Source organism: Canis lupus, chromosome 24 (genome assembly GCF_048164855.1).
Source record: "Canis lupus baileyi chromosome 24, mCanLup2.hap1, whole genome shotgun sequence".
Taxonomy (NCBI): Eukaryota; Metazoa; Chordata; class Mammalia; order Carnivora; family Canidae; genus Canis; species Canis lupus.
This window is the reverse complement of record NC_132861.1, coordinates 37,433,372-37,446,283: the sequence shown is the minus strand read 5'-3', so window position 1 is coordinate 37,446,283 and position 12,912 is coordinate 37,433,372.

The following is a 12,912-nucleotide window of genomic DNA, read 5'->3' as shown; positions in this document are numbered from 1 at the left end:
CTTAAACTAAATATGTATCTAGTTTTTATCTGAAATTCATATTTAATGGAGCATTGCATATTTTCATTTGCTGAACCTGGCAATCCTGCCTGCAGTGAATGTGGTAGGGGCTCTGGGACCCCCACCAGGAATGCTACAAAGGTGGGTGAGAGGTCAGGACCCAGGGGCAGAATTTTATGGAAGAATTCAGCTCCATGTTTTTCCTTACTGGAGGCTGCAGAGGAGGAGGCTCTGAAATCAGGAACACCCCTGGATTAAGGCTGTTCTGTGCTTGTACCTGACAAATTAAAAATAAGTCAGAGGAACAAAATAAGTCATAAGAATAGGAATCTGTTATCTGAGATACTTCCTCCTTCTACTGTGTCTTTGGCAATATGTCTGTCTGTCACACTGGGTGTAAAACCACTCACTTCCTCTCCTACCTGTGAAAAACAATGAAGAGCACTGACTCCAAGTGTAAGATGGCTGTGGGACAACAGGGGCAGGGTATGGGTTATGGGAAGGTGGACAGTGCAGAAGGGCTTAAGGTTTAGTGAGAGAACTTCTAGTTAATTCTGGAAAGGAATGCCCTTCTCTTGTGGTTAAAGGCTGGGATGGATCACAAATTCCTAGTGACAGTGTGTATTTCAGTGGGTACTTCCTATCAAAGGGTCTTTACAGTCTCCTTTCTTGAAGTCATGGAGAGCAGTGGTTTAACTCTATAACAGATATTCCTATCTGTTATATATAACTCCTATTAATCCTATTAATCTGTTAATATAACTCCTATTCCCTGGGCAGGGTGGACCAGTGTGAGGACAATGGACCAGTGTGAAGACCTTGAAACTTGAATTTGCATCCCTGCCCCCTATTTGCTGACCATGTGACTCAGGCATGTAATTTAACCTCCTGAGCGTTGAATTCTCCCTTTGCAAAATGGCAGGCCCCCCAGAATTCATCTCCCTTGCCCTTCCATTCTCCTCTGCAATTACTCTTTACAGACTTTCCATTCCCTAGCAGGAAGCACGCTTTCCTTGTTCCCCTTTTTCCTCCCCTACACACCCTACACTATCAAAACTTCTTTCCTCTGTCCCCCTCCCAGCTCAGGCCCTCCTCCTCACCACCACCTCTTCCAGTGCCCACTGACCTTAGATTAAATGTACTCCATCTCTTCCTGCCTAGGGAGGTTGACACATTGCTGGGTGCAAAGGAAGGCAGGCACCTGTGATGGTCCAGGAGTGCCAGGAGGGTCCCGCAAGGTACCCAGTGCTGGATCCTGAGTAGACCCAGAGAAGGAGGCCTGCGTCTTATGAACATTTTTTATATGTCAAGAGTGAGCAGGAAGCTTACGGCCACCATTAGTGTGCAATGAAGCAATTCCAGAGTTGATGTGTTTCAGCAATTTAGTATCTGCAAAACCCTCTGCCTGAGGGAAGCCATAATCATGCCTGTGTGTGTGTGTGTGTGTGTGTGTGTGTGTGTGAGTGTGGGTGCATGCACACACACAGGCACAAGTGTACACATTTCAGAAACTCCAGTGTCTTCAAAACTCCAGTGTCTTCACATGGATATAGGAATTTCATGGAGTTGTAAGCCCCAAGCCATATCATAGAGCTTCCTGATCATTGCCTTCCTGGGAGGCCACAAATATCCACTCTTGTTCCCAGGATGCAGCTCCCAGAGCTGGCCCTCTGGATCTGATTACATCCCAGATGTTTCTAAAGCGTTCTGGTAAAAGCTGTGCCGTAGTGCTAGTTTAAGTAGAAATGATCCCCATTCCCATCACCATCCCATCATCATTTTGTAAAGAGGCCAGCCCCAGAGAACACTTTCATTATCTAATCATCTTAACTTGCATAATTATTTCCCTAAAAATACAATTAGCAGATACACCTCTGGGATTTAAAATATATAGATAGCACAGCCTAACACAAAAATTGTATCACAAAAAGAGAAGACACTGAAACACAGAAAAAAAAAAAAAGAGATTACAAGATTCGGGAGAAGATAGAGGCAGAGGTGGGGAACTAAACAGGAGAAGGGGAAATGAACAGAAAGGAGAAGAGCAGAGAGAATGAGGTAGAGGTAAGGAGAGAGAACTGCTTGCAGACGTGGGAAACCTCATGACAATGAGCATCAGTGCCCTTTATCCTAGCAGCCTGAGTGCCTCTGCTGCCCAAGTGCTGATCAAAGAACACATCAAAGGCCACTGCAACCAGGAACTCCAGCCCAGAGAGCTGCTCCTGCTCCATGTTCTCCTGCCCACTTCCAGTATAGCTGTCCTGCTTTCTGCCCCATTGCTTTATATCCAGGGCACCCCTCGCTGCCTCATCTCTCCAGGTTGACCACTTGCCTGCTGGTAAGGATGTGCTTCCTATAGGCATCAACCTTGGTTCCAGAGGCCTGAGATTCTAGACAAGTGACTCCCACTCCAGTGCCCTAGCCAGGCTTTTGGACACTAAACCTTAGGCCGAGCTCTGTCCTGGGATCCTAGTTGTCTGGGAGTGGGCATCAGACATCAAACCCCTCACTCCTCCTCCTTCTACCCTAGAAATTTATGAACATATTGTTAAGATAATGCTTGGAGAAACAGAGACCCCATGGCAGTGTTGAAGTTCCTCACCTCCTTCAGGTGTCAAGGGGCAGATGTGGTAAGGATGAAGCCCAAAATTGGGGCTGCAGAGGCCCAGCATCAGCTAGTTCTCAACCCCACCAGACAGCAGATGTAAAGCACAGGCACGGTCAAGATACAGAGCAGGGAACTCCGGACAGATACTGACAAGGTTGACCAATGTGATCCTGCCAAATTACCCCTGTTCCTTCCTTGCCCTTCAGGATGGGGTAGGAGCAACTCCATTGCTGCTGGCCTCAGTTCACATCTTGCCCATTACAGCCTGCCCATACTTTTGTATCTGGTCCCTTTCTAAATTAAGCTCCTTTATATTATCTCCATTTGAGCGTGCCAACTGTCTCCTGTGGGCTCCAACTGATACAGGTGTTAATAAACATTAAGGGGGAAAGGTATTCTGTTGCCAAGTAAGGTTGGAAAAGCCATGGTTAAATATAACCAGATTTTCCAGCTGCAAAGTATGGTTAAATATGTACTGAGATGTTAACGTGCTTTTTATTCTCATTGCTATAGGAGGCTCAAAAGTATTGGGGTGTTTCCCAGCCCCCAAATAAGAAGTTGGCTAACCTAGTTCCAAACCTTGACTCCAAGGCCCCACGATGGGGTTATGTCAATGTTGTTGCTGTTATGTTACTTATTAATTAGCCATTATATTATTATTAATAATAATATTATATAATATTATTATGTTTCAGAGGTTAATGTCAAACACCTGGATGATAAACTTCAACTGAGATTGAGTTCAAGAAGTGGTGACCAATAAAAAGAGAAGGATAGGCTCCTCAGACCCTTGGGTGAGACTGAGGATGGACTGAGTGAGTATCTTTAGCAACAGGACCTGAGTTCCAGTTCCTGCAGTGCCCTAGGATGGTCAGAGCTTCAGTAGAAGCCTGAGTACATTGATGCCTGCAGGAGATAAACATGGTGTCACTGGCTTAAGAACCTTGGTTGAGATCCCTACTCCCAAACTGAGCACAGAAAGAGCAGAGCCATCATCCATGTTCAGGGTGCCTCACAGAGACCTTTCAGCTCCCCTTTTCAAGAATAAAAGGAAATAGAGGCACAGTAACTGATGTAGCAGAGTTAAGAAAGCTGTACTCTACAGGGGGCAGAGGGGCTCTCACATCTGTGGCTTTCCCTGCAAGGACCCCAGAAGTCTTGGCAATGGGAAGCAACAGCTACCTCAGAAACAGAAGGTGAGGCAGGGCTGAAAAAAAGAGATATCAGTTGGCTGAAGTCAACATGTGGAACTGTTAGGCTCCCAGGTCTTCTTCTTTGCAACCCTGGATAGCCACATGACTCTCCATCCTGCCCAGATGGCAGAGCAGAGGTTGGTCCTCTAATTATACTGAACTGGAAAAGCTTCAGATACAAGTGCAGGAATACTAAGCAAAACAAAAGCAGAGTTGAATCTCAGGGTTAAAAACAGAAATGAAATACTACATTTTGAATAGTGAGAACACCCCCTCCCAGCTCCCTATTGCCATCCAACTTTGAAAATGACAGCAGTCAGATAGAGACAAAGATAGAGGTAGAGATAGAGATGGTACAGGTAGAAGTAGAGAGACAGAGACAGAGATTCCAGGAGGAGATAGACTTTTCTGAAGAAATTGAATTCTCTTATCTTCTCACCAAAAAGAAAGACCTATATCCTGCTTGGTGCTTGATAACTCTACAGGGAAACTATGTAAGAAGTCGTCTTCCCTCAATACACACACACACACACACACACACACACATAACACACACACACACACGAGTGCTTCTATTTTTAAGATCTTGCTCTTAAACATGAATGACAACCATGAGATATGCTAAAAAACAGCAACCAAAATGAACAGTTGTGGAAAAAAGAACCCAGAGGAAACAATGTTGGAAAGAAGAGTTTCCAAAAACCTCTGTTAATATCTTTTAATTAATATGAGAAAGTATTGTATCTATGGAACAAATATAGGATTCCATTAAAGAAAAGAACAATGAGGGCAGCCCCGGTGGCGCAGCAGTTTAGCGCCGCCTGCAGCCCAGGGCGTGATCCTGGAGACCTGGGATCGAGTCCCACGTCAGGCTCCTGCATGGAGCCTGCTTTTCCCTCCTCCTGTGTCTCTGCCTCTCTCTCTCTCTCTCTCTCTCTCTCTCTCTGTATGTCTATCATAAATAAATAAATAAATAAATAAATAAATAAATAAATAAATAAATAAATCTTTAAAAAAAAAAGAACATGGTCATCAAGACAGTGTGGTACTGGCACAAAAACAGACACATAGATCAATGGAACAGAATAGAGAACCCAGAAGTGGACCCTGAACTTTATGGTCAACTAATATTCGATAAAGGAGGAAAGACTATCCACTGGAAGAAAGACAGTCTCTTCAATAAATGGTGCTGGGAAAATTGGACATCCACATGCAGAAGAATGAAACTAGACCACTCTCTTGCACCATACACAAAGATAAACTCAAAATGGATGAAAGATCTAAATGTGAGACAAGATTCCATCAAAATCCTAGAGGAGAACACAGGCAGCACCCTTTCTGAATTTGGCCACATAACTTCTTGCAAGATACATCCATGAAAGCAAGAGAAACAAAAGCAAAAATGAACTATTGGGACTTCATCAAGATAAGAAGCTTTTGCACAGCAAAGGATACCATCAACAAAACTCAAAGACAACCTACAGAATGGGAGAAGATATTTGCAAATGACCTATCAGATAAAGGGCTAGTTTCCAAGATCTATAAAGAACTTCTTAAACTCAACAGCAAAGAAACAAACAATCCAATCATGAAATGGGCAAAAGACATGAAGAGAAATCTCACAGAGGAAGACACAGACATGGCCAACACGCACATGAGAAAATGCTCTGCATCACTTGCCATCAGGGAAATACAAGTCAAAACCACAATGAGATCCCACCTCACACCAGTGAGAATGGGGAACATTAACAAGGCAGGAAACCACAAATGTTGGAGAGGATGCGGAGAAAAGGGAACCCTCTTACACTGTTGGTGGGAATGTGAACTGGTGCAGCCACTCTGGAAAACTGTGTGGAGGTTCCTCAAAGAGTTAAAAATAGACCTGCCCTACGACCCAGCAATTGCACTGCTGGGGATTTACCTCAAAGATACAGATGCAATGAAACACCGGGACACCTGCACCCCGATGTTTCTAGCAGCAATGTCCACAATAGCCAAACTGTGGAAGGAGCCTCGGTGTCCATCGAAAGACGAATGGATAAAGAAGATGTGGCTTATGTATACAATGGAATATTCCTCAGCCATTAGAAACGACAAATACCCACCATTTGCTTCAACGTGGATGGAACTGGAGGGTATTATGCTGAGTGAAGTAAGTCAATCGAAGAAGGACAAACAGTGTATGTTCTCATTCATTTGGGGAATATAAATAATAGTGAAAGGGAATATAAGGGAAGGGAGAAGAAATGTGTGGGAAATATCAGAAAGGGAGACAGAACCTAAAGACTCCTAACTCTGGGAAATGAACTAGGGGTGGTGGAAGGGGAGGAGGGCGGGGGGTGGGGGTGAGTGGGTGATGGGCACTAAGGGGGACACTTGATGGGATGAGCATTGGGTGTTATTCTGTATGTTGGTAAATTGAACACCAATAAAAAATAAATTTAGTATAAAAAATAAAAAAAGATAACAATGAAAGAACAGAAAGAATTCTTGGAAAATTAACATATGATAGCAAAAATTGAAAATGTAAATAGAATCACAGGAAGACAAAGTCAAAGAGGTCTTCCAAAACGAAGAAACTAAAAAGGAAAGATTAAAAGCTATAGGGATCCCTGGGTGGTGCAGCGGTTTAGCGCCTGCCTTTGGCCCGGGACGCGATCCTGAAGACCCGGGATTGAATGCCACGTCGGGATCCCGGTGCATGGAGCCTGCTTCTCCCTCTGCCTATGTCTCTGCCTCTCTCTCTCTCTCTCTCTCTCTCTCACTGTGTGCCTATCATAAATAAATAAAAATTAAAAAATAATAAAAGCTATAAATAAATGTAGGGAATAATCCAAGAAGTTCAACAATTATCTAATAGACATACCAGAAAAAGAGAAGAGATAAAAAACAGAGAGAACAAAGCCATCCAACATGTGTAACAAAAATATCTCCCATGACCTGAAACATATCAGTCCCCTAACTGAAATGGCTCCCTGATTGCCCAACACAACCAACGAATAAAGACCCTACATTTAGGCTCCTCATCATGAAATTTTAGACCAACAGGGGTCAAGACAATATCTTAAATTCTTGCATAGAGAAAAAAATGTCACATCAAAAGGCATGAAATACGAATGACAATTGATTTCTCAATAACTACATGGGAGGTTAAAAGACAAAATTCTGAGCAAAATTTCTTTTAATTTTATTTTACTTAAATTCAGTTAATTAACATTAATAATTGTATCATTAGTTTCAGAGGTAGAGCTCAGTGATTCACTAGTTGCATATAACACCCAAAGCTCATTACATCACGTGCCCTCCTTTTTTTTTTTAATTTATTTTTTATTGGTGTTCAATTTACTAACATACAGAATAACACCCAGTGCCCGTCACCCATTCACTCCCACCCCCCGCCCTCCTCCCCTTCTACCACCCCTAGTTCGTTTCCCAGAGTTAGCAGTCTTTACGTTCTGTCTCCCTTTCTGATATTTCCACACATTTCTTCTCGCTTCCCTTATATTCACTTTCACTATTATTTATATTCCCCAAATGAATGAGAACATATAATGTTTGTCCTTCTCCGATTGACTTACTTCACTCAGCATAATACCCTCCAGTTCCATCCACGTTGAAGCAAATGGTGGGTATTTGTCATTTCTAATAGCTGAGTAATATTCCATTGTATACATAAACCACGTGCCCTCCTTAATGCCCATCACCTGTTACCCTATCCCTCCACCCACCTCCCGTCCAGCAACCCTCAGTTTGTTTCCTAGAGTTAGGAGTCTCTTACAGTTTATCTCCCTCTCAGATTTTGTCTTATTTTATTTTTCCTTCCTTTCCCCTATGGTCCTCATTTTGTTTCTTAAATTCCACATATGAGTGAAATCATATGATAACTGTCTTTCTCTGATTGGCTTATTTTGCTTAGCATAATACCCTCTAGTTCCATCCACATCGTTGCAAATGGTAAGCTTTCATCTTTTGATGGCTGAGTAGTATTCCATAATATATAACTCTCTATATTATATATCAATCTTCTTTATTCATTCATCTGTTGATGGACATCTAGGATTGTTCCATAGTTTGGCTATTGTGGACATTTCTGCTATAAACATTGGGGTGCAGGTGCTCCTTTGGATCACTACATTTGTATCTTTGAGGTAAATGCCTAGTAGTGTAATTGCTGGGTGGTAGGGTACTGAGCAAAATTTCTTTTCAATATAGAATTAAATTCCCAACTAAACTAAGATTCAAGCATGAGAGTAGAATAAAGATATTTTTAGACCTACAAGGTACAGTCTTTTCAACAGCACCTAGAGGGCAGCCCTGGTGGCTTAGCAGTTTAGTGCCGCCTTCGGCCGGGGGTGTGATCCTGGAGACCTGGGATCGAGTCCCATATTAGGCTCCCTGCATGGAGCTTGCTTCTCCTTCTACCTGTGTCTCTGTCTCTCTCTCTCTCTGTCTCTTTGTGTCTCTCATGAATAAATAAAATCTTTTTTTTTTTTTTTTTAAAAAGAGCACCTAGATATTTAGTGGAAAAAAAGTGAAAAAGAGGAAAACATGGATCCCAGGAAACAGGGCTCTAGACAGGACAATAAGAAAGGTAAATTCTAGGATGGTAGAAAAGGAGAGCCCCAGATGGCAACTTTACAGCAGGTACAGAGAGCAAATTGATTTAAGTGGGATTGGAGGGTTACTTACTTTGAAGAAGGATGGCATTTTAAAAAGCAAGCTGTTACAATCCCTGTTAATGAGCACACAAGAAAGGAAACACAGTTACAGTACACTACTTGGCTCAACAGTACACAAGATTCACTTACCATAAGCATAGAAATACTGAATATTGGCTTACACAGAATTTGTGATATTAACTACATTATTGGTGTGGCAGAAATGGTGTTAAGAGTATAATTTCCCACATTAAGAATATGCATTCTGCACCCCTGAGAGTGAGCTGAAATAGGCATCCCCCCTCAAAATACATCTAACTACAGAACCCATTTGTGGTGAGGCATCCTGTAGGGCTGGTGTTCCATGAAATATCCTTGAAGGATTTTGTCCACCACCCTCTGATTCTCCCAACCCAGGAGCCTGCCTTGGAGTAAAGAGATCCAGCACAATGCCTATTAAATCACAATGCATAACAGTGAACTTATAAGTCTAAATGAATGAGGCTCATAGGAGTCCAAAATCACTGTTTTGAGGCAGGGAGTTTTAATGAAGAGAGTGGGACACATTGACATCGGCTTCTAAAAACTGAAGAGATTCTAAAGCCACTCCTTGACGTGCTTTCTGCCAGACTGACCAGATTCCCTGAGGCCTCTGGGTACCTGAGATGAAGTCCTCCTTTCTCTTTCTTTCTTTTTTTTTTTTTTTAAGATTTTATTTATTTATTCATGAGAGACAGAGAGAGAGAGAGAGAGAATGGCAGAGGGAGAAGCAGGCTCCATGCAGGGAGCCTGACAAAGGACTCGATCCTGGATCTCCAGGATCATGCCCTGGGCTAAAGGCGGCACTAAACCACTGAGCCACCCGGGCTGCCCCTCTTTCAACTCAGACATCACCAATTGTGTTTTCAAAGGCAATTGGGTGGCTCTCCAGCACCCCAGTCTCACAGTTCCTGGGTGTGACACAACTTACTCCACCTCAGAAACTCCATTATCCCTCCCTCACACCCACAAACTCCCATCTTAATAAAGCACCTGCTCAAGTTAATTCTCTGACTTTTACTGTTCACTTAACTACTTGTTCAGCTGATAAGGTTAAGCTTTTTTGTATCTTTTTAAAGTGTATGATGGCACTGTGACATTGCTATTGTAATCAGAGTCCATGGAGTGTGTGCTTAAAAAATGATGGAGCAATTTATTTTTGAGATATATCTATATGTCCATGTGTGGACCTGTGTATGTTTATGATATGCAAATAATTATATTGTCCGCAACTTCTAAACTAACGATGGACAATGCGTATGTCAACTGACAATATACGAAGGAGTATAAAAAACAAAAACAGTTTTCCTGCTCTCTTTCTTCTGTGACACCTGCTTTTTGACTCAATGATACTTGGTTCTTTGAAACTTGTATCTTCTCCCAGTGTCCTTTCCTCTTGTTCCTTTCCTACACTCAAGAACTCAGGTCAAGATTTCAACTCTCCCCACATCAGGCTCCTTCATTTTTTCCCCATGCCTTCAGTCTTCTGTGCCATCTGCCCTACAAACACCCTTCAGTCCAGGTGCACATGGGTACCTGAGCAGCGCTAGAGAATTCATATAACCATGATGATTGGAGGACTGGCGATATTTTCTAGTCTCGACCGTGTCTTGGGACTACTTGTCCATGTTAGCTTCTTCTCCCATTCACAATATTCCCTATCTCCTTAAACCTGTACCTTCTTTGCTTCACCTCCTATTCACAGTGGAAGAGGCATCTGTCTCCAGGTTCACAGCCAACACCTCCTCTTCTGTCCTCCGTCTCATCCACTGCCAGCTCAATGGATTGCTGTCATTCATTCACAATGGCAGCTCTTCCCCCTCTACCCGTTCCTCCCCCATCAAGTCTTCTCCTCAAATCTATGTCACTTGTCATTATTACTTTCTCTCTCTCCTTCCATTCTGAGCTTCTTAGGGGATATGTGTGCACTCGGTATCTCCACTCAGCGTCTCCTATTCCCATTTTAATGTAAACATGCTTTCATATGTTTCTGCCCCCACCATGGCAGGGAAGTTATTCTTGCCAAGGATACCTGCCAACTGCCAAGTGAAACAAGTGCTTTTTAGCCCTTACATAACTTTGTTCTTTGGTGTACTTCATGCTCTTGACCAAGAATTCTTTCTTTTCTCTCTAGAACATTCCTTTCCCTGCTTCTTTCTTCTTCTTTTTTGACAATTCATTTACTCATCCAGAAAGCATTCATTGAGCACCTATTCCATGCAAAGCTGGGCACAGGAGCCCACAGTCTGGTTGAGGAAGTTGGTCATGGAGACCCAGAGCACTCTGCCAAGGGCTACAGGTGTAGTGTTGAAGTTTATGTATGGGAGGGAGCATAATGAAGGGATTGTCCTTTACACTTACAAGAGAGGTTGTCAGAGAGGACCTGAAAGGTGACAGAGTATTTGCCAGAAAGACACAAGGAGATGTGTAGTCCTGGAAGATTGCCTAGGAAGCGAAGATTGGGAACCCATATTGGCCTCAGACCCCTAGCCTCCTGTAAGGTGTGTGGTGTGGTTGGGGAGTAAGTGGAGGGGTCTGCTCATCACTAGGTCTCCCTCCACCAGCATCCTATGGCTGCCATTACTACAGTCACTCCTTTGTCTATCTTTACTTCCCCCTCAGAACCCTCTCCCTGAGTGATTTCAGGTTTACACCCATCTGGGTGTACAAAACATAACTTCATCCTCCTCCTGAATTCTCCTTTGTGGTTTATAGTTTCCTCATCCCCCAGTGACCAATGGTGGAAGCCTGGGGGTCCTTCTGGACTCCCAGCTGTCCTTTCTCTTCCTCTGACAATATCCAGATCCCTGCCAGTACTACTGCCAGATGCCTGCACCTCCCACCCCCATGGCCACTGCCATGGTGCGCTCTCAACCTCTCTAAAGCAAGCTATCCTGAAGACCTTCTAACTGGCTTCCTTGCCTCAAATCTCACCCTCCCTCTTCATGCCAACCACTAAGAGACCTTCCTAAAACACAAGGATGGTTACACTTTCCTTCACTTCCTGTCACCATAGCAGGTTTCCTCAAACTTTCCCAAGAGACTCTCCCAAAGGTAGAGCAGAGCCAACAGACTCCCCCTGAGGGGGCTGGCCTGGGACCCAGCCAGAGGCTTATCCCAATGCTATAATCATACTTTAAATTACTTAGCTACTGAATTATTCAACTTCTTCCCCAAGGATGTTCAAATAAAATTAATGCCCCAGGAAGATTACACTGTGTTTATTTCTCTTGTGGCTTTGAGTTCTCCCTGACATACCATCTCATGCCATCATGTAAACCCGTTCCCCAGACTGAGGAGCAGACATGCCCACCTAAAGCCTGGTACATAAAGCTCTCCTAACCTGGCCCATGCCTGGCCCTCCAGTGCCACCTCTCCCCTCTTCCCACCTCACACTCCATTCCAGTGATACTCTCTTTGTGTCCTCAGATAACAGGCTTGTCCAGAAAAAAAACTTAACTAATTATACTCTGGTTTAGAAATGGTCTTCAACCAGAGGGCCCCTCTCACTTTAAAGCCTCAGGGCTTTCATTTTGCAGTGGACTTCTGGAAACCTCACTATGTAGTATTGTTATTTTTATTAAAGTAATAAGTTTCTCACTTTTTATGAAGTGCACATGTTCATTACTTAAAAAGTAAGCAATAAAAAAATACGAAGAACAAAATAAGTCAGTCAAACTCCTACCACTATCTAGAAATAAGCAATATTAACATTTAAAAATCATTTCAGGAATACCTGTATGCATAACAACTTTGTGATTGTTTATATGTTCATCTCTGGTACAAGGCAGTGAGCTCCTTGAAGACCCAAGTCTCACTCACGTGCCCAGCCCCTCCGAATGCCTGACTATGCTGGGCTAGGGTAGCAGCCCCCTAGTGCCATGTCCTCCAGAAACAAGAATCCATCCTTCCTGCATGAGCCTCCCCCTTCGCTGACCATCAGCTTTTATTTATTTATTTTTTTAAAGATTTTATTTATTTAGGAGAGACAGAAAGAGAGAGAGGCAGAGACACAGGCAGAAGGAGAAGCAGGCTCCATGCAGGGAGCCTGACATGGGATTCGATCCTGGGTCTCCAGGATCATGCCCCGGGCTGAAGGCAGAGCTAAACTGCTGAGCCACCCGGCTGCCCTGACCATCAGCTTTTAGCTCCAAACCTTGGGCTCACTGGGTCCCCCAGCTTTACCTCCCTCCCCCACTTTTTACCACCTGTTTCCTTACATCCTGCTGGGGTGAAGATTCACCAGGTGAGAACCTGGTGGACTTTCTAATTACAGGGGAATTGACAGCCTGGGGTGGAGAGATGTCTATTTTTAGCTGTGTGAAGAGAAAGGAGATCAAGAGCAAAAATCTTCTGTCAGAACTTTCCTCAGCTCCTACTCCTGAACTGAGCGGGTTCCCAGGGTCTCAAATTT